This window comes from Myotis myotis, unplaced genomic scaffold (genome assembly GCF_014108235.1).
Source record: "Myotis myotis isolate mMyoMyo1 unplaced genomic scaffold, mMyoMyo1.p scaffold_m19_p_9, whole genome shotgun sequence".
Lineage (NCBI taxonomy): Eukaryota > Metazoa > Chordata > Mammalia > Chiroptera > Vespertilionidae > Myotis > Myotis myotis.
This window is the reverse complement of record NW_023416401.1, coordinates 11,221,992-11,239,676: the sequence shown is the minus strand read 5'-3', so window position 1 is coordinate 11,239,676 and position 17,685 is coordinate 11,221,992. Positions and strand designations below refer to the sequence as shown.

Sequence of the window (17,685 nt, the reverse complement as noted above, 5' to 3'; positions counted from 1 at the left end):
GTTGGATGCCACCAGGGGGATGGGAGAAGAAAGGGGTGCGAGTCAAATTCCACCACATCACCCGTGCACCTGGCCAGCCAGGGCAGCCCAGGCCCTGCCCTCAAAGAGCATGACTCCAGACACCTTTCTTCTTTTGTTCCGGCCCCAAGTCGCCTTTCTGCCGCCCCATGCTGTCCAGAGGCCTGGAGCAGCTGGGGTGGCTGGCTCAGCACCTGCATATGCAAATTAACTAGCCATCCTTGTTGGGTTAATTTGCATACTCACTCCTGATTGGCTGGTGGGTGTTGCAAAGGTATGGTCAATTTGCACATTTCTCTTTTATTAGTGTAGATGCTCAATGTCACTAATCATCAGAGAGATGCAAATTAAAACAACAATGAGATACCACCTTACACCTGCCAGAATGGCTGCCATCAATAAATCAACAAACAATAAGCACTGGCAAGGATGTGGAGAAAAAAGAACCCTAGTGCACTGCTGGTGGGAATGCAGACTGGAAAACAGTGTGGAGTTTCCTCAAAAAATTAAAAATGGAACTGCCATTTGACCCAGTGATCCCTCTTCTAGGAATATATCCTAAGAATCCCAAAACACCAATCAGAAAGCATTTATGCACCCCTATGTTTATAGCAATGCTACTTATAATTGCAAAAAAAAAAAAAAAAGAGCATGACTCCATTATCAGTAACTGCCATGTGTATGACTCCTGCTAAGTCTTCTTCCAAGAAGTCGGGACAATTGTCCTTAGAGAATGTGACACTCAGCATTGTCATAGATGAACTCCAGACACTGTCTACTCAAGGGCTCTCTGATTTTCTTTTTCAGCAGCAAGAGCCCCCTTATGCAAATAAAATTTTGTAAGAAAACAGACCCACACAGACCTGCTCTGCTTGAATCAGCTCGGGGATTCCTTTGGAGAACATCAATCTAACCCAGTGATGGTGAACCTCTGACACGTGTGTCAGAGGTGACACGCGAACTCATTTTTGGGGATGACTTTTCTTTGTTAAATGGCATTTAAATATAGAAAATAAATATCAAAAATATAAATCTTTGTTTTACGATGGTTGCAAATATCAAAAAATTTCTATATGTGACACAGCACTAGAGTTAAGTTAGGGTTTTTCAAAATGCTGACACGCCGAGCTCAAAAGGTTTGCCATCACTGATCTAACCCAACGCCTCATTTTAAGTAAGGAAACGGAGGCCCAGAGAGGTCAACTTGTGTTCTCAGACTTCATCATAACCTCCACTGGTGCCTGGTGCCCTCCTCCTCTGAGAGTCTGCTTCAGTGCTTCTTGAGTGGGGCCTGGGCACCCGTTAGCTTTTTAAAGGGTTTCATAGGTGGTCATGACCCATAGCCAGGTTTGGGAATCGCTGGATGAAGCACTAGGTGAAGAGTACATTAGTAGAGAGCCTGATGTCCGCTGCTCGTGGGGTCATACAAGCCAAATTCTGTGACAAAGGTTTCCAAGAAGCCGTTGGGATTGGTTTCTGGTACTGAGGTTTGCTTATATTGAACATGATGCCAGAGAATGGCCGCAGGACTCCAGCATATTCTGGTGAAAGGGTAGTTCTTTGTAATCTGTCACAGTCTCTCGCGGGAGGTGAGTCTCCCTGTACCGCTTGGCTCTTATGTACCTCTGCTAAGAGTGTTACCCCAGTCAGTCCACAGCTATAACAATGAGATAAAATCATTTCACCGTGGAGCTGAAGTACCAGTGAAACGTGGAACCCCCAGCTGCACCAAGCAATTCGGGGTAAATCAATGGATCTTGCCAGCATCTCAAGGCCCCAACAAGAAAGGGACCAGATGGCCTTGCATTGACGGGTTGCTACCTGGCTAAGATGTCAGGGCTCTCCAACAGCTTTCTTTGTGGTTCCAAAGGAGTGATTTAAGGAAATAATAAGGTTAGAATTGCATTCAAGTCTCCACTCAAAGTCCCAAACATTGAACAGCATGTCTAAGAATGTCACATTCATTCCCCTTTAGGTCAATTTCTTTCCTTCCCAGACCCTGGCTTTTCAGCAGCAGCTGCATCTGGATAGAGTGGGGCTGAGGGAGTGGCCCCACGGCCAGACCACTGGAGCGTATGCGCATTCCTCAGGAAGACAGAATGAGAGCAGAAAGGCAGCACCAGACTGTGCGATCCACACTGTCCCATAGAAACTTAGGGGATAACCTGGTGAGAGCTCTGGGACTTGCAGGGGAAACACCAGGCATGGCAAGGCATGGCATGCAAGTGTGATGAAGCTGATCGCAGAAAATTTCTTGGCGTTGCTTCCTTGAGCATATAAACCCTTTGAAGATAGGACGGCTATAATAAAAAGGCAAATATTATCAACAAGTGTTGGTAAAGATGTGGAGGAACTAGAATCCTCCTACCCTGCTGATGGGAATGTACAATGGCGCAGCCTCGGTGAAAACCAGTCCGACAGTCTCCCAGATGCTAGAACAGAATCACTACCGCCCCAGCAATTCCACTCTCAGAAACATATCCAAGAGAAATGCTAACCGATGTGCACACAAACACTTGCACACAAATGTTCATAGCAGTATTTTCTACAAAAGCCAAACATGGAAACGACCCAAACATCTACCCGCTGATAAATAAAAGGTGGCATAGCCATACAGGAATATTGTTCAGATATCGAAAGAATGGAAGCACTGACATATGCCACAAAGTGGATGAACTTTGAAAACATGCGAAGTGAAAGACATCAGTCATAATGGACCACATACTGTATGCTTCCATTGATGTGAAACGTCCAGAATAGGGGAATCTGTATAGAAACAGAAAGCAGATTACTGATGACCTAGGCCTGGGGATTTGGGGTGAAATGAGGAGTGACTGCATATGGGTATGGGGTTCTTTCTGGTGTGATAAGAATATTCTAAAATTGATTGTCATACTGGTTGCACAACTTTGCATATATACTAAAAACCATTGAATTGTACACTTTAAACGGGTGAACTGTATGGCATGTAAATTACATCTCAATAAAGCTGCTATTGGAAAAAAAACTTAGAAAAGGTCCTGTTATTTGGGTTCTGCTTGCATCCTCTGTGAGGCGTCCCTCGGGCTTAAGGAGGGTAGGTGTCAATAGGAACTGGAGTCAAGGTCACGCCTCTAGTGACCTTTCCCAGTAACTTCAGAAAGACCCATGGGCCAACCTGTTATCTCCAGAAACAACTTAACAGAACTGTCAGCCAGAATCCACAGCCCAGAAAGCAAGAGCCTGGGTGTATGTGTGCATCTATGCGTGCGCAGGCAAGGCAGAATTTTCCAGAAGGTCAAGTTCACTTCTGCTATCATTTGAGAGGGTCACATGTACATTTGTTTCTGGTTTGTATTCAATTTGAAAAAGCCGACACAGATCGGGTATTCTATTACTAGGCATTTTCCCAGTTCGGCGTCTCCGTGTTGTCCCACTCAGTCTGCTCAGGGGACGGACTGACTACTTGACTAATGCAGAGCGACCTGCCCCGGTTCCTGCCCAAGGAGGGGCCGGCTTCGCTTCGGTCGTGCCAGCTTTCCTATTCTGCATCCCATGAACTCGAGCCAGGCCACCGCTGGGGACGATCTCCTGCCCCGGGAGGAAGCTTCCTTCTCACTGGCTGGCCTCCTGCATGGTGGAGGGGTGCAGGGGGGACAGAGAGATGGAGGCCCACCCTGGCTGGTTCTCTTCCAAGAAAGGCCCAGATGGAGGGGCCTTCCAGATGGAATAAAAGGAAGTCTGAGAGAAGAGAGCACGCATTCCTCTTTTTCTGGACAGAGACTCAAGAGGTACAGAGGGAAAGTTAAATTATGCTGCAGTTTTGCTCCACTGGAGATAAACTCTCCCTTCAAGGGAGTTACCCAGCTCACCCCACCATGGAACCTCGGGGTCCATCAGGATTCAAATTTATTAAGCAATGACATAAAGAATGCATTGTATAAAGGGCCTGTTTCATCATCCCATCCCCCAAGCTTTTTTTTTTTGCTAAGTCATGAGAAGTCCAGCCAGTTAAAAATCAAAATAAAAACTAACAAGTGTGCATACTCGCTCACAGATGGAAAAAAAAAATCGTTCGTGGAAGTTACTATGAGGCGGGCGGCTCCAGAAAGGAAAAACACAATCTCTGACTAATATGAAGGAGACTCCAAATTGCTCTTGGCAATAATCTCTCATCCCCAGATTCTCCTCCCTCTATTCATCTCCGCAGTTCCCAGCCACAGGAAAATAAACCGAACAGCCCTCTCCCTGGCCCAGCCTGGAGGGCTGCACGGCTGAGCAAGGCCTGAGCACACAAACATCCCCACGCAAGGAGACACCTGTGTCCCTGCTGTAAACACCGGGCAGCCGGGGGGGGGGGGGGGGGGGAGTGGTCACTGCTCCTATCAGGCTGCTCACCTCAATATTGGGAGAAAAGTGCCTTTATTCGGGCATCACGACATCAACATGACACGCAATGTGATCTTGTGATTTTCGGTTTTTTTTAGAAAGAAGGAGGAAAACTGTTCTCCCCAAAAGAGTTGGTGTCAATTCTAAAGAAGGAAGGCCCTAAACTCTAGGGCAGTGATGGCGAACCTTTTGAGCTCGGCGTGTCAGCATTTTGAAAAACCCTAACTTAACTCTGGTGCCGTGTCACATAGAGAAATTTTTTGATATTTGCAACCATAGTAAAACAAAGACTTATATTTTTGATATTTATTTTCTATATTTAAATGCCATTCAACAAAGAAAAATCATCCCAAAAAATGAGTTCCTGTGTCACCTCTGACACGCGTGTCATAGGTTCGCCATCACTGTTCTAGGGCCTAGCATCACTCAGCTGGGTTTCGCTTGAAGGCAAGATTTATCAGTGCACCTTCCACCGAAGTGAGAGTTAATTTTAGAGGTAGTTATCTTACACCTATTACACCACTCGAGACGGAAGGCAAGTTAGCAGGCCAAATGTCCTGGAATATTTATGGCTGTTCAGTCTCAGAGATCCCTCCGAGACCACTTTATTAGGACAGATATGTCGGGTCAGCTGAAAGGGAGACGGACAGGAGCACTGGGAAATGGCATTGTAAGTGGGGATACTGTATAAGCGAATGTAGCATAGTCTTCTCAGTTGAGCCCTAAAACGTGCTGACTGGCTGGTGTGAGCGGCTCTGAGAACTGCGGACGGCCAACAGACCTGAGTTCTAGAACTGGCTTTGCTGCCAAGTCTTGTGGACGTGGACAAGTTTCGCCTATGCTAGGATGAGGGTCCCGGAGCTTCAGCCCCAGGCCTGCCAGTGCGGCAAGTCATCATGGCCACTGAGGAAGTGGCTGGTGCATTAGGAGGGTGATCGTGGGGGTGGGGAGGGGGGATGGGGGGGGGGGGAGGAGGGTCTCCACCCAGTGGCACTGCTCCAGACAGGAGACTGTCTTCTTGGAGGCTGCATAGGGATGCGCCCAAACTAAAGGCCCATCTTGGAACCCACAATCATAAACCGATCATCTGAAGAGCAGGGGCTCACACAGCTTCACGGACACCATGTGCACTTCACAGTGTCCCCTGGAACGGGGGATACGTCCTCCGGACTATAGCATGGGGACAGTTCATCCTTCCAACTGCCCACCCTCTCTTCACCCAGGCCCCTGCTGCTTCTCCTTCCTCATGGACATGCTTTTTAACACCTTCCCACATACTGTCTCATTCCATTCACCCAATCCATTCCCATTGAAGGGTGAGCTATTACTATTACTATCCCCATTCACAGAGGCCAGGGGCCAGGTCAGTCTTCTTACCGATGTACGCTCAGCATTTAGCATGGTGCCTGGAACCACACATTAGACAATGCAACCATTGCTGAGTAAATGATTGATTGATTGATTGAATGGAAAGAAATGGAGGTTCAAAAGGTTAATATGCTGGTAACACTTACATACTATTTTCTAAAGAGATTTTTATTGAATTTTAGAGAGAGAGGAAGGGAGAGGGAGAGACAGAAACATCCATGTGAGAGTGGAACATCGACTAGCTGCCTCCTGCACAACCCCCACCAGGGATCGAGCCTGCAAGCTGGGCATGTGACCTGACTGGGAATTTAACCAGCAACCCTCTGGTACATGGGACAATGCCCAACCAACTGAGCCACATCAGCCAGGGCCGTACATACTATTTTGTGTTGTGCTATAATTACACCAGATTCTTGTCTCCCCAACTAAAATGTAAGATTCTAAAAGGTTGTGGTATAATGGGTAGCTTTGATTCCCGGCTCTATCACTAGCTAGGCAGCTTACTTAACTTACCCTTTGGGCCTCAATTTCCTCATCTGCAAAGTGGGTCTGATGATTCCTTTCTTAAAGGTTATGTGGGTCAGAGGTGAGAATGTATGCCAAGCCCCGTGTCTGGCTCAGGGTAGGTGGCCCTGCATGTCCCATCCCTTTCCTCCCTGCCTGTCTCCTCTCTGGTTTCTCTCAGCACTGACACAGCAGGCTAAGCCTTGAGTTCCGCGACCCAAGCTGGTGGCCTCAGGGCCCGTGTGGCACAGGTGTCGCAGGGTTCTGTGTAAGGAACACTGACCTTGCCTGGCCCCCCTCATTTCCTTGTCTGTAAACTGGGGGTGATGAGGACCCTGGAGAGTGCCCTTGCATGGTCCTCAGTGTGGTAGGCGGGGAGAGCCTGGGAAAGTACCAGACACCACACACTGAGAAACGCAGCACAGGCGGGCCGAGCTCAGCCTTACCCGGGGACAGGTTTCTTTTCTCTTTCAGTCCAGGTTGGGCCTTAAGGGGACAGGGTGGCACCCCGGTTACCCTGCTTTCCTGAAGATCTAGCCCAGTGGTTCTCTACCCCTGGGTCGCGACCCCTGTGGCGGTCGAATGACCCTTTCACAGGGGTCACCTAAGACCATCCTGCATATCAGATATTTACATGACTATCCATAACAGTAGCAACATTACAGTTATGACGTAGCAACGAAAATAATGTTATGGTTGGGTCACAACATGAGGAACTGTATTTAAAGGGCCAGAAGGTTGAGAACCACTGATCTAGCCAAAGGAGGTTCCTGAACCCCTTTAATCCCCAGGATTTAACTGGGTGAAGGAGTGGAGCTGAAACTTGAACCTGGCAGGGCTTGGCCCTCCCCCCTCCCCTTACACAAGATCTTCTTCTGAATCTGGAGAAAACTGCCTGATGGCTGCAACCACCTCCTTTACATTTTCAAATTTGTACATTTAGAGGGATTGGAAGGGGTGTGCCACCAGTGGGCCAATGAATCACGGAGCGAGGCTGCCTGGGGTGCAGAGTCCAGTACCAGGGGTTAAAAGAAAGAGGGCAGCCTTCCCATCCCCTGCCTGCCGCCTGCAGCCAGGACAGCAGAAGCCAGAGACTGGGACAACGGAACCAGACCCACCCCCCCCACCCCCCCACCCCGCCCCCGCCCCCATCCCACTGCGTTAAGACTACTGCCCCTGGACCCGATGCCCTGCGCTGGGATGCCAGGGGGTTCCAGCTCTTTCCAGAGCCCTTCCCAGGCCAGCCCTGCAGCCGCTGCGCCCAACTGCAGGGAACCAGGCTCTCGGGATCGCCACGCGGGAATGGGGGAGCACGGAACCGGAACCGGTCCCCCCACCCATCACTTCTCCCTCAGGCCACCTTGGAGCCTGAAGACCCCAGCTTGGAGGGAGTTGGCACCGCCGGGTTGGAGCGCAGGGAGGGGTCCCCCATCCACCAATCCTCTTCAATTTCTGCCCTTATCCGGACCTCCACTGGAGCCAGAAGTCGCCATGGCTTCTGTCCTCGCCCCCCTCCCCCCCAAGTTTTGCATCTGACTCTGGGGGTGGGGGTAAGCTTTTTCTGAGGCGGGGGGGGGGGGGGGGATTTAAACTAACAATGTATTTGAACAATTACCTTCCTGGGTGCCTCTCACACTCCCCACCCACAAAGCCTGCCCGAGAGGCCGCGGCAACCAGAAAGCAGGAGAGTTGCTTCGCGCCGAGTTCAGATTCTTTCTCGCATCGCATTTCGCTAGGAGGTACGCCGCACGCCCCCCATCAGCCCGGAGGCTCAGCCCCGGGTTCCCTAGCACTCCGGGCTCCAGCTCGGGCGCGGGTTTGAATTTCTCGCAGACCCTGCCCAGCGAGCGCCAGAGGTGGCCACCACCCCACCCGAGGGACCCCCTGCGGGGAGCTGAGTGTCCGCAGCTCCGAAGGTGGGGGCGCAGCTGCTGGGCGCCCACGGGCTCTCCCGGACTCACGCAGGGCTTCCTCCCTACCCTCCCATTCCCCTCTCCCCCGGCTTGGTTCCCTGGGGCCCCATCACATCCCTCTCCCCACCGAAGCCGGCCCGAGGAGACCCACCTGGCTGGCCCGGGGACGCGGCGCTAGTGCCGGGGCCAAGTCCAGAGCGCGCCGGGGTCCCGGGCTGGGATCCGCGCAGCGCTGCCGGGGCGCCTGCTGCAGCCGGCAGAGGCTGTCATTGATTCGCGCTGGGCGAGTTAAGCCATCCCAGGAGTGGTTTTGAGCAAGCACTCCCACCCCTCCCTCCAACCAGAAGTATTTGGCAAGCAGCCCCTTTCGTCCACCTGTGCTGTGAGCGCCGGATAAGGACCGATTCACCAGTCGCGCCTAAGCCTCACTTACAACACGCAGATTAAGCTCCTTGGAAAAGGTAGAGCCGAAGAGAAAGCACGGGTGGTGGCAGATCTCCCCTCCCCAAACCGCCCCTGTTCTTCTGGCTTCTCCGTTTATTTATTTTTTCTCTTCTATTTCACAAAATGCCTCACCACTTATCTCAAATCAGGGGCGGCTTTTTATTATTATTGTTTTATTCAAGTCTGCACGTCTTTTATTTTTAGAGGCAATTTTATTTCCATTTGCCTGAAATCTGAGCCCAATAAAATTACTAGAATTATGTTTTCTCCTTAAAGGGCCGTGAGTGTAACTTAACCAACTCAAACACCGTACAGAAAGCATCAAGTGGCAAATAAGAGAGAGACACGCAGGAGGGAAGCACAGAACTGCAGCCTCTCCAGCAGGGCTGCCCAGCGAGGCTGGGCCCAGGGGGAGTCCTGAGGCCGGAGGTGGGGGAGGGAGGCGGGGGGCCCTGGACAGCCTCGCCCAGCAAACACACAAATCATACAGGCTCTCCTCTTCTTTGTCTTGGGTCTAAGGCTGACTCAGAAACGCCAACCAGAGACCCAACAGTTCACTTTGGAGGTGGGCCGGCTGCCAATCACAGAGAGGTGTGGCCTGATCACCCTCTCCCAGGCAGTTCCTTAACCCCTACTGCCATCCAGGAGGCTCCAGGGGCTGTCAGTTCCCTTTCCAGGGACCTGACCTAACCTGGGGGGGGGGGGGGGGGGGGGGTTTCCACCATTAACTCCTTGGTACTTGGCTGGCTGTGCTCAGAAATGGGGGAGGAGCTAGGGGGAGTTCTTCCCTGGTGACCAGCTGCCTTGTGTGCCAGGGAATCAGCACAAAGAGAGGCCTGGCCTTCTGCGGCCTCTGCCACTCTTCCATGGACAGGCCATGAGCTTAAAGCCCAAAGGTCCATGGAGGCCAAGAATTGGGCTCTGATTTGTGGAACCCCAAGACTAAAATATCTCCTCCAACAGGCCCCCCACCCCCGCCCCCCCCCCCCCGCCTGAAACCCCAGTGTTAGTGATTCATTCCATTGTGGGGCACACCCTGCTCAGAGCTGGTGCCAGGCTGGCACAATTGCTTCAGTAAAGCAGGAAGGGTCTCTCTCTGTGATTCTAAAACTGTCTATACCCCTGGGCAGGGTAGGATTGGGGGGGGAGGGCGGCGGAGATCCTCCACAAGGGGCCAGACCCTCCTTGCTATGGTGCGAGAGCTATGAATGGCATCATGAGGGGACAGAGGCCTGGAGTCAGGGAGGGTGGGAAGGGGGTGCTAAATCAGGGAATTGGGCACTGATGGTCAGAAGGGGAGGCACTTAATCAGAACAGGTGGACAGTTTCCAAAATCAGATGACTCCATAGCTTTTTATCAAAACCCACGTACTCCTGCAACACCCAGGCCAAAGAATGAAAAGTCAAATCCCTTTGTTCACAAAGTCACTTATTAAATGTTCAATCAAGGGTAACTCCACACTCCACTCCCAGACCAGGTAGATAAAGGTGCCAACACATGACTGGATGGAATCAGTACCCACCCAGAAGAGTCTGTTGTGCGCCACAGGGGTTTGCCTCAATGGCCTGGGTGGAGGTGGGTGGGGCGGGGACATTTCGGTGCCGCCCTCAGAGCCTCCTGCTTTGTGGACAGATAAAGCACAGTGGGCCGGTCAGCGTGGGGCTGCACTGTGAGGGGTGCATTAAGGACCAGGGCGCTCATTCTGCAGAACAGGCAAGGAGCCCAGAGCGGCCATGAAGACAGGGCTCATCGGGAGAGGGCTCCAGGGGTGGGCTAGGCAGGCCAGGAAGCCTGTGTTGCTGGGAGCAGGAGGGCATGTCAGGTGGAAGAGGAAAAGCTGGGGGAGGGGGCAGTTGGCTTGGTTTAGACAGTTCTCCCAGTGGATAAAGTATCAGGCTGGGTCTGCAGGGTGAAACCAGTTTATGGAAACAGCTTCCGGCTGAAAGGACAGAGTGCAGGGCAAGGCCTGCTAAAGAGGGAGGGAGGATTGGAGCACCTCTTTCAAACCCGGTTGGAGCTGGCTGTGGGCAGAGGGGATGGTGGAGGAGGGAGGCTGCAGAGAGGGGGTGGGGGAGAGTTGCAGGGCCCAGCCCAGCCTGCCCCAGGCGGCCCCTCCTAGTGGGGCTCCAGCCCCTGGACCTGAAGGAGTGTCTGAGTAGGCCAGTGGGTGGTGCCAAGGCTGATGATTCTGCAGCCAAGAGCCTGGGGAGAGCTGGCCACTGTCCAGCCCACTGGCTGGATCCTGCAGTGGACAGTGAATGTCATTCCTCCCTCCCCTTTAATCACTGAGTGTGTATGCCCAGTTGGGACACACCCTTCCGAATGGCTCTGGGCAAAAAGTGGGGAGCCCTGCCCACCACCCCTCCAGCCTCACCTCCCTGTTCTCAGCCCCAAGCCAGCTGCCTCTTGGGAATAGGACCATAAAGAAGACACTCTCAAAGCTGCCCCCAGAAGAGGCTCGGGGCAGGCCAGACTCTAGATCTGCTTTTGTGCATTTCCCTTTGGGATGTGGTCCCTTCCTAGGCCCTCTTTGGCCTCCTCCCTCTTACTCACTCTCCCCTGCTCACCCCTCCTTCCCGCCCCACCCCCTCCGGGGTCAGGTCAGTCTGAGCACTGGGAAACAGGCTGGCTCACAAGCGCCAGGCTTTTCACATCTGCCTCCAAACCCACAACTCACTCTTGTTCCAGGGAGGATGAAAGCTCCCACTGCAACCGCCAAACCTGGCTCAGAAGCTGAACAGAAGCGCAGGGAGCAAGTCTGCTCCGGTCTTCGCCTGAAACCTTAGGGCCCTGGGCATCCGCTGTGACCCAGGCACACAGATGACTTCCGGAGGAGCCCAGGCAACACCCAGAAGGACTAGATGTGCCTGTATCAAGCGGTGGGTGCAGAGGTGATCCTTGCAACCTAGAAATAGTCATAACTAATATCTGCTAAGGATCTACCCCTCACTCCTTGCAACCACCCTATGAGGTAGAGTCTCTTCTTTCCCTTTTTTTTTCCCTGATGAATAAATAGACTAAGAGAGGTCTTACCACTTGTTCAAGGTCACAGGGCTTGATGAATCAGAAAAGTGAACGTGACACCTGGGTCTTTACTTTGCTGATGTGTGCCTCAGTTTCTCCACCTGCTAAACAGGGAGGGTGATGACCCTCACTGAACCGAGAGGCTATTATTAGCCAGGAGGAGGCTGAGATGGGGGTTGGACTTTGGTAAAGGGCTCGAGCAAGTGTTCCCTAGAGAATGCACACAGGACTGGGCTTGAGTGTTACTCAAGCCGGAAACTCAGAGTCACCCTTGCTGCCTCCCTCTCCTTCCCGCCCCACACCCCGCCCAGCCAATCCATCCATCTGTAAGACTATCTCCAAAATAGATCTCCCAGCCGCCCTCTTCCTGCCACCTCCTCCACCATGCCCTAGGCCCAGCCACCACCCCCTTTCACCTCAGCTTCTGCAGGGGCCTCATAACTGCTCCCACTGTCCCATTCCTGTCCTGCTCCTTCAGCCAGAGCCACACGGCTGCCCAAGGAATCGTCTTAAAGTGTTCATTTGGTTGTATCACAGGCACTTAAAATGCAACCTAAACTGTCCTGCTTCCCTCTGCACACTCTCTCAGGGCTCCCACCTCAACCTCCAGTCACGGGCAGATGTTCCCGAGTACCTTTTCCTTCCTGTTGTGAGACTCCACATGTGTGAATTCATCGACCCGACATGCTTTCCCCCTACATCAAGTCCTGCAGAAATGCTACTTCCTCCGAGAGGCCTTCCTTGACCACCGCAAATAAATTAGGGACCTTCTCCCTACCCCATTATCTAGTTCAGACCCTCATGCAACTTGCACACCTTTACATGCTTACGTTGAATTATTTTTGACATCCCTCCCCCTAGAATGGAGGCTGCTTGTGGGCAGGGACCTCGTATTTCTTTTGCACTGGGTGTACATGGTATATAGTAGGCCCCTGGCAAATATGTGCAGGACAAAGGTTTGCTGAGAGAACCCCAGGTCCAGGAGATAGGAAGAATGGAGCTAGTCCTGGCTCTGCGTCCTTGGGGATGTCCCATGCCCTCCAGATCCTCAGCTTTACCCTCTGTAAACGGGGTCCAGGGATGAGATGACCAAGAGCCCTGCCACGTCTGATGCTCGGCAGTCAGGTTGGCCTTCGCTCTCTGAGAACTTGCAGGTGCCGCCCAATAAGCAGGAAGAGAATCCTGGCTATAAGGCACTTGAGATGGCTTTGAGAAGGCTTTGCTGTTGTTGCCCCGGTGACTTGTTAGAAAAATCAGCGTGTGAGAACTGAGCTTTCTCGGGGCTGTAGCCAGCCCACAGCACCTGCTGCCACACCAGCGTGGGGACCGAGGCTTGTCCAGAGAAAGCAGTTCCTACTTTGGGCAGAACCAGCACAAGACCAAATGATTTCATTTGGGGATGTCCACCCCAATAGCCAGGATTCCCCCAACCCACCAGGTCTGAGGGTCCGACCTTCGATGATGTCCACTTCCCTTCACACAGTGCCTTAGTGGCATTCTAAACCTGTTATCCTAGTTGATTTGCATGGCAACCTGAGACGGGACCAAGAAGGGATTCCCCACCTCCCCGCCTCCCACTTTGCAGATGAGGAAACTAAAACCCAGATTAAACAGTGAGTGAGTGGCAGAATGGAGACCTTTGAAATTAAGATTGAAAAACTCCAGTGAGATTAACTCTTTCAAAAATTTTAATATAGGGATATATAATTTTATGATAATATTAATATATGAAATGTATTTGAAAAAATATGTATATGAAATTCTTCTATCTTAGAGGAAATTTATGAGACAGGCTAATAGTTGTAGCATCATAGCAATTCAGGGCAGTTGGTCTCAGCCTCTTTCCTTCTCTCTCTCTCTCTCTCTCTCTCTCTCTCTCAGTCCACACTGCATTGACCAGGGTTTTTATCTGACATCCAAACTTTGAGAGAAAACTCAGCCACTGGAGTCAGAGGAAGAGGTGGCACTTGGGCACACCAGCCTCTTCCTTCGAGGCCCCCCAGCTTCCAAGCCCTCGCCACTCTGAAGTCTTCTGTTTGTACTATTGTCACAGGGGTCTTGACTGCAATCCTGAGGCTATCACTTTGACCCACCGATCAGATTTCATGGAAATGCATTAAAATGCAGATCTGGAATAATGACTTATTGCTGTTGAGCATGGACAGCAGAGGAGCTACAAATGGAGTCTAAGCAAGGTGTTAACAGTCCTTCATACAGTGGCAAAGGTTACCCAGCGGCCAGTGCTCCACACATGACTGCCACTGTACTTTAGGGGGCAGACCCAGTCATCCGGAACCCACCCCACTGGCAGTTTGCCCAATGCCTTGACCAAACTCCTCCATTTCCCCACGAGGTGATCCAGAGAAGCTGAGTGCTGTGACTGGCTGGCCTCTGACTACTGTCCTGTGGGAGCTGGAGGGTGAGGCCCAGAGGGGCGGCCCTGAGACTGGAGCCGCCTCCCCCTCTCAGGTACAGGGAGACCAGCCAGAGCTTGTCCTGACCTTGGAGGGCGGGCGGTGCTGGCTGAGCAGAGGTGCATGGATTGTTCTCTGTGGGGGAAGTGAGGGGAAAGTACCCCGCCTGATTGGGGTGCCGGAAGGACTCTGAGCAGGGCTGGCTGCACAATAGATGGGGCGAGGGAACAGGGTCCCAGCCTCTGCTCACAGCCCAAGGGCCCTGTGGCTGCCAGGGCCTCACCCTCCTCCCAGATTATATTGGGTGGCGCAGTCAGGCACCCACAGTGGGAGGAGGGAGGGTGCTAAGAGCTTCAGATAGACCTAGCTCAGGCTCTGGGTGACTGGGCCTGTCACCACCAGAGCAGGCTGGGAGCCTGAGGGAAGGAGATAGCTCAGCCAGGACCTGGCCCAGGGGGTGGGGCACCGGCTGGGAAGGAGGTGTGACTACCAGCCAGAGGAGGCACTTCTATCCTCCCTTTCTTCCCTCTGTCCTTCTCCCTCCTTTCCTTCCCTCCATAGGTCTGTATTGATTGCCTTTCTGTGTCCCCCGCCCCCACTGCTCTAGGCTTTAGCTATAACGTGGTAAGCACAAGGGCTGTGCACATACACAGTGCTGTCCCTCAAGGAGGTGACTTCTCGCAGGGGAAAGACAATAAACAGATAACCATCTACCATGAAGTCAGATGCATGCGGCCAAGTCACTGTCCCACATACAGTGAGGACACGGGGTTGAGGGTGACATATGACTTGCCCAAGGTCAAACTGCCACGGGATACTATCTACCTGACTCCTTGCCCAGTGCGCCCAGTGCTGTCCCTCTTCCTTAGCACAGTCACCTGGACTTACCTGCAAAGCAAGGGGAGGATTTAACTCTGTGCTTCTAGAGAAACTTTTTAAGGGGACATTATACACAGAAAACAAACAAACAAAAACGAAACAAACCCTCAAGACAATAACTAAGAACCTCAATCTAGACAAACAATGAACTCACCTAATATTAAATGACACTTGCATGACAGGACCCTGTGTGTCTAGGTCGCCTGGGGAGCTGAGGTCCAGGCTCTCCTCGCTGCACACTCTGGCCTTGACCCAAGTTCCCTCTAGTAAATATTTAAATATTAAGAAAGTTGGCCTGTCCCCTTCAGAGCCCCTGCAAATGTGTGAGGGCCCCATTACCCAATCAGGTTATTGGGATCTTTGGGGCATAACAAATACTTCCTGAGTGCCCGGTTGTCCCCTCCCTGGTGGTGGTGATGGGGAAGACGAGGACAAGGCTGTGTACGTGCAGGCGTGCTCACGTGGGTGTCCTGTGTGAGGAGGACCGGTGGGTGGAAGGCTGGCAGATGGGCTGGGTGGCTGACTGCTAGCTGGGGAGGGGTGTGTACCTGGTTTCTCTGTTGGAGAAAGCAGCACACAGGGTCCTGACACCCTCTAAAAAAGTGTCTGTTCGAACTGGCCCTGTGTGTTCCGTCAGAGGTTGGCCTCACCGATGGTGCTGGTCCGAATGCCATTGCCAGGGGTACTAAAGTGGCTGGGCCAGCCCACAGCCCTTCCCCAGGGCCAGACAAACCAGCCAGACTGGAGAGTCAGCAGTAACCTTCACCATATTGTGAGGGTGGCAGGGATTTTCTCACTGAAGTTCAAAGTCAGGCGTGTAGGGTGGACGGGGGAACAGGGCAGAATTGAAAGACCAGAATGGAGATTAAAACAAGGAACTTGGCCTCCTCTAAGGACCACATCAAAGAAAAGACTCACTGTTAACCCCCCAGGACAGGAAAATAATTATAATGATCAGAGCCGCAAGTGTAGTGCTAAGAGCTTCGCATGCATGATTTCTTATAATCCTCAACATCCCACAAAGTCAGTACATATTCTTCCGCTTTTACAGAGGGCAGCTCAGAGCCAGGACTTGAACTCAGGTCACACTGACCACCTCGAACAGTCCGTTTTAATCCTGGGGAGCAGCACAAGGTGACTTCAAATAAAGTAGGAGAGACCAGAGTGAGACAGAAGGTAAAACAGCAGCAAAACAGGCAGAACAGGCCCTTGTTGGAGGCTGTAGATGCTGCTTGGGGCATCTCCAAGCAGATACTAAATGGCCATCTGTCCGGCATAGTTAGCAGGCTCGCCTAGCAGTGAGTTCTAAGACAAGTGTAATTTAGAAGTCCTTCCTAAAGACTTGATAAAGTGTGGTGATGGTTCTCAGAATACAGATTTCCAATCCTCTGCTAGAATCTCTTGGAAAGATGGTCACAATGCAGGTTCCTGGGCCGCACCTCAGTCCCCTCAGTCAGAATCAGAACCCCAAACTTCATGTGCACAGGCTTACTAGGAGGTGCACACTGGTGTGGCAGGAGCAGTGGTGACCGGTAACTGGTTGGTTTGGCTTTGCTGGTTAGTGGCCCCTGGGTGAGAGTCTGTGCTGGGAAGAGCCACCGTCACTGACCTAGGTCCTTTAGGTGTATGTGGGGGTGAGTGGGGAGCCGGAGTTTTTCCAGCTGCTGGACTGCACCTTAAGCATGTTCTCTGCATCAACCATTTTTAAAAAATTAACTTTTAGAGAGAGGAAGGAAGAGGGAGAGAGTGAGAAACATCAGCTGCCTCCCATATGCCCCCTACCGGGGATCGATCCCACAACCCGGGCATGTGCCCTCACCAGGAACGGAACCAGCATCCTTTTGGTGCATGGGACGATGCCCAACCAACTGAGCCAGGGCTGCAGCAACCATTTTTAATAACTGCATAGAACTCCACTGAGTGGACACACTTTACACATGAAACCACTCCCTACTCATGGACACTGTAGCTTTTCCATGTCATGGATAATGTTGGGGTAAACATCCTTATGCATACATCCCTTATATGTTGGATTACTGCCTTCGATTAGATTCTCAGAAGAGACATGAAAGGGGCATGTACATTTTCATGGCTCCTAACATATAGTGCTAAACTTCATTTTTCAAAAAGGCTGCACATTTGGGCTGACAATGCTCAGGAGTCTTACTACAGCGCTGCCAGCATTTCCACCCCTCATCTTAAAGATAAGGAAGATCAGCTGGACGGCTGCTTGACCTGTGACCTGTCCAAGGTTACACACCTAGTCAATGCCAGAGCAGGGACATGAACCCAGGGATTTCTGATCCACTGGGCAAGGGGTTTTGCTTCTGCTGGCTTCCCAACGTCCACCAGGCAGGAGGGAAGAATTCCTCCTGGTGCATCATTCTCTCTCTGTCCCGCTGTCCCTGCCAGCTCTGACTTCAGCCATGTCAGGAGCTCACGTTTCAGTGCTTTCATTGTTTTTCTGCCTCTAAAACCCGGCCTCTCCTCTTTCTGCTCAAATCCACATTCTCTGTGAACCCGATTCTGACCACTCAGAGGGCATCATTACTACTCAAACTGCCTGCGGGTTAACTGTAGGTAAATGCTTGGGAAGCCGTGGGGCAAAGGCATGACAGCCAAGGGGAGGGACCAAGGCCTGCCAGACTGGCCAAAGCAGGGGGTGCCCCAAGAGGAAAGATACATCGGAGGCGGCTGGGGCCCGGCATGCCAGACGAGGGAGTTCAAGGACCGGTGAGCGCATGTCTAACCA

General features: G+C 52.0%; 1 protein-coding gene across 4 annotated transcripts in view; it reads right to left on the bottom strand.

The window, feature by feature from the left end:
• The window catches only part of ZBTB7C (zinc finger and BTB domain containing 7C), a 288,772-nt gene that overhangs the window by 84,342 nt on the left and 186,745 nt on the right, over positions 1-17,685 (bottom strand). The window contains exon 1 of one of the 4 annotated variants that reach the window (XM_036322901.1): positions 8,323-8,465. The exons of the other annotated variants lie outside the window; for them this stretch is intronic. The gene's annotated coding sequence lies outside the window, so the exon portion shown is untranslated. Of the gene's footprint in view, positions 1-8,322; positions 8,466-17,685 lie in introns of those variants that run through there. 4 annotated transcript variants of the gene reach the window in all.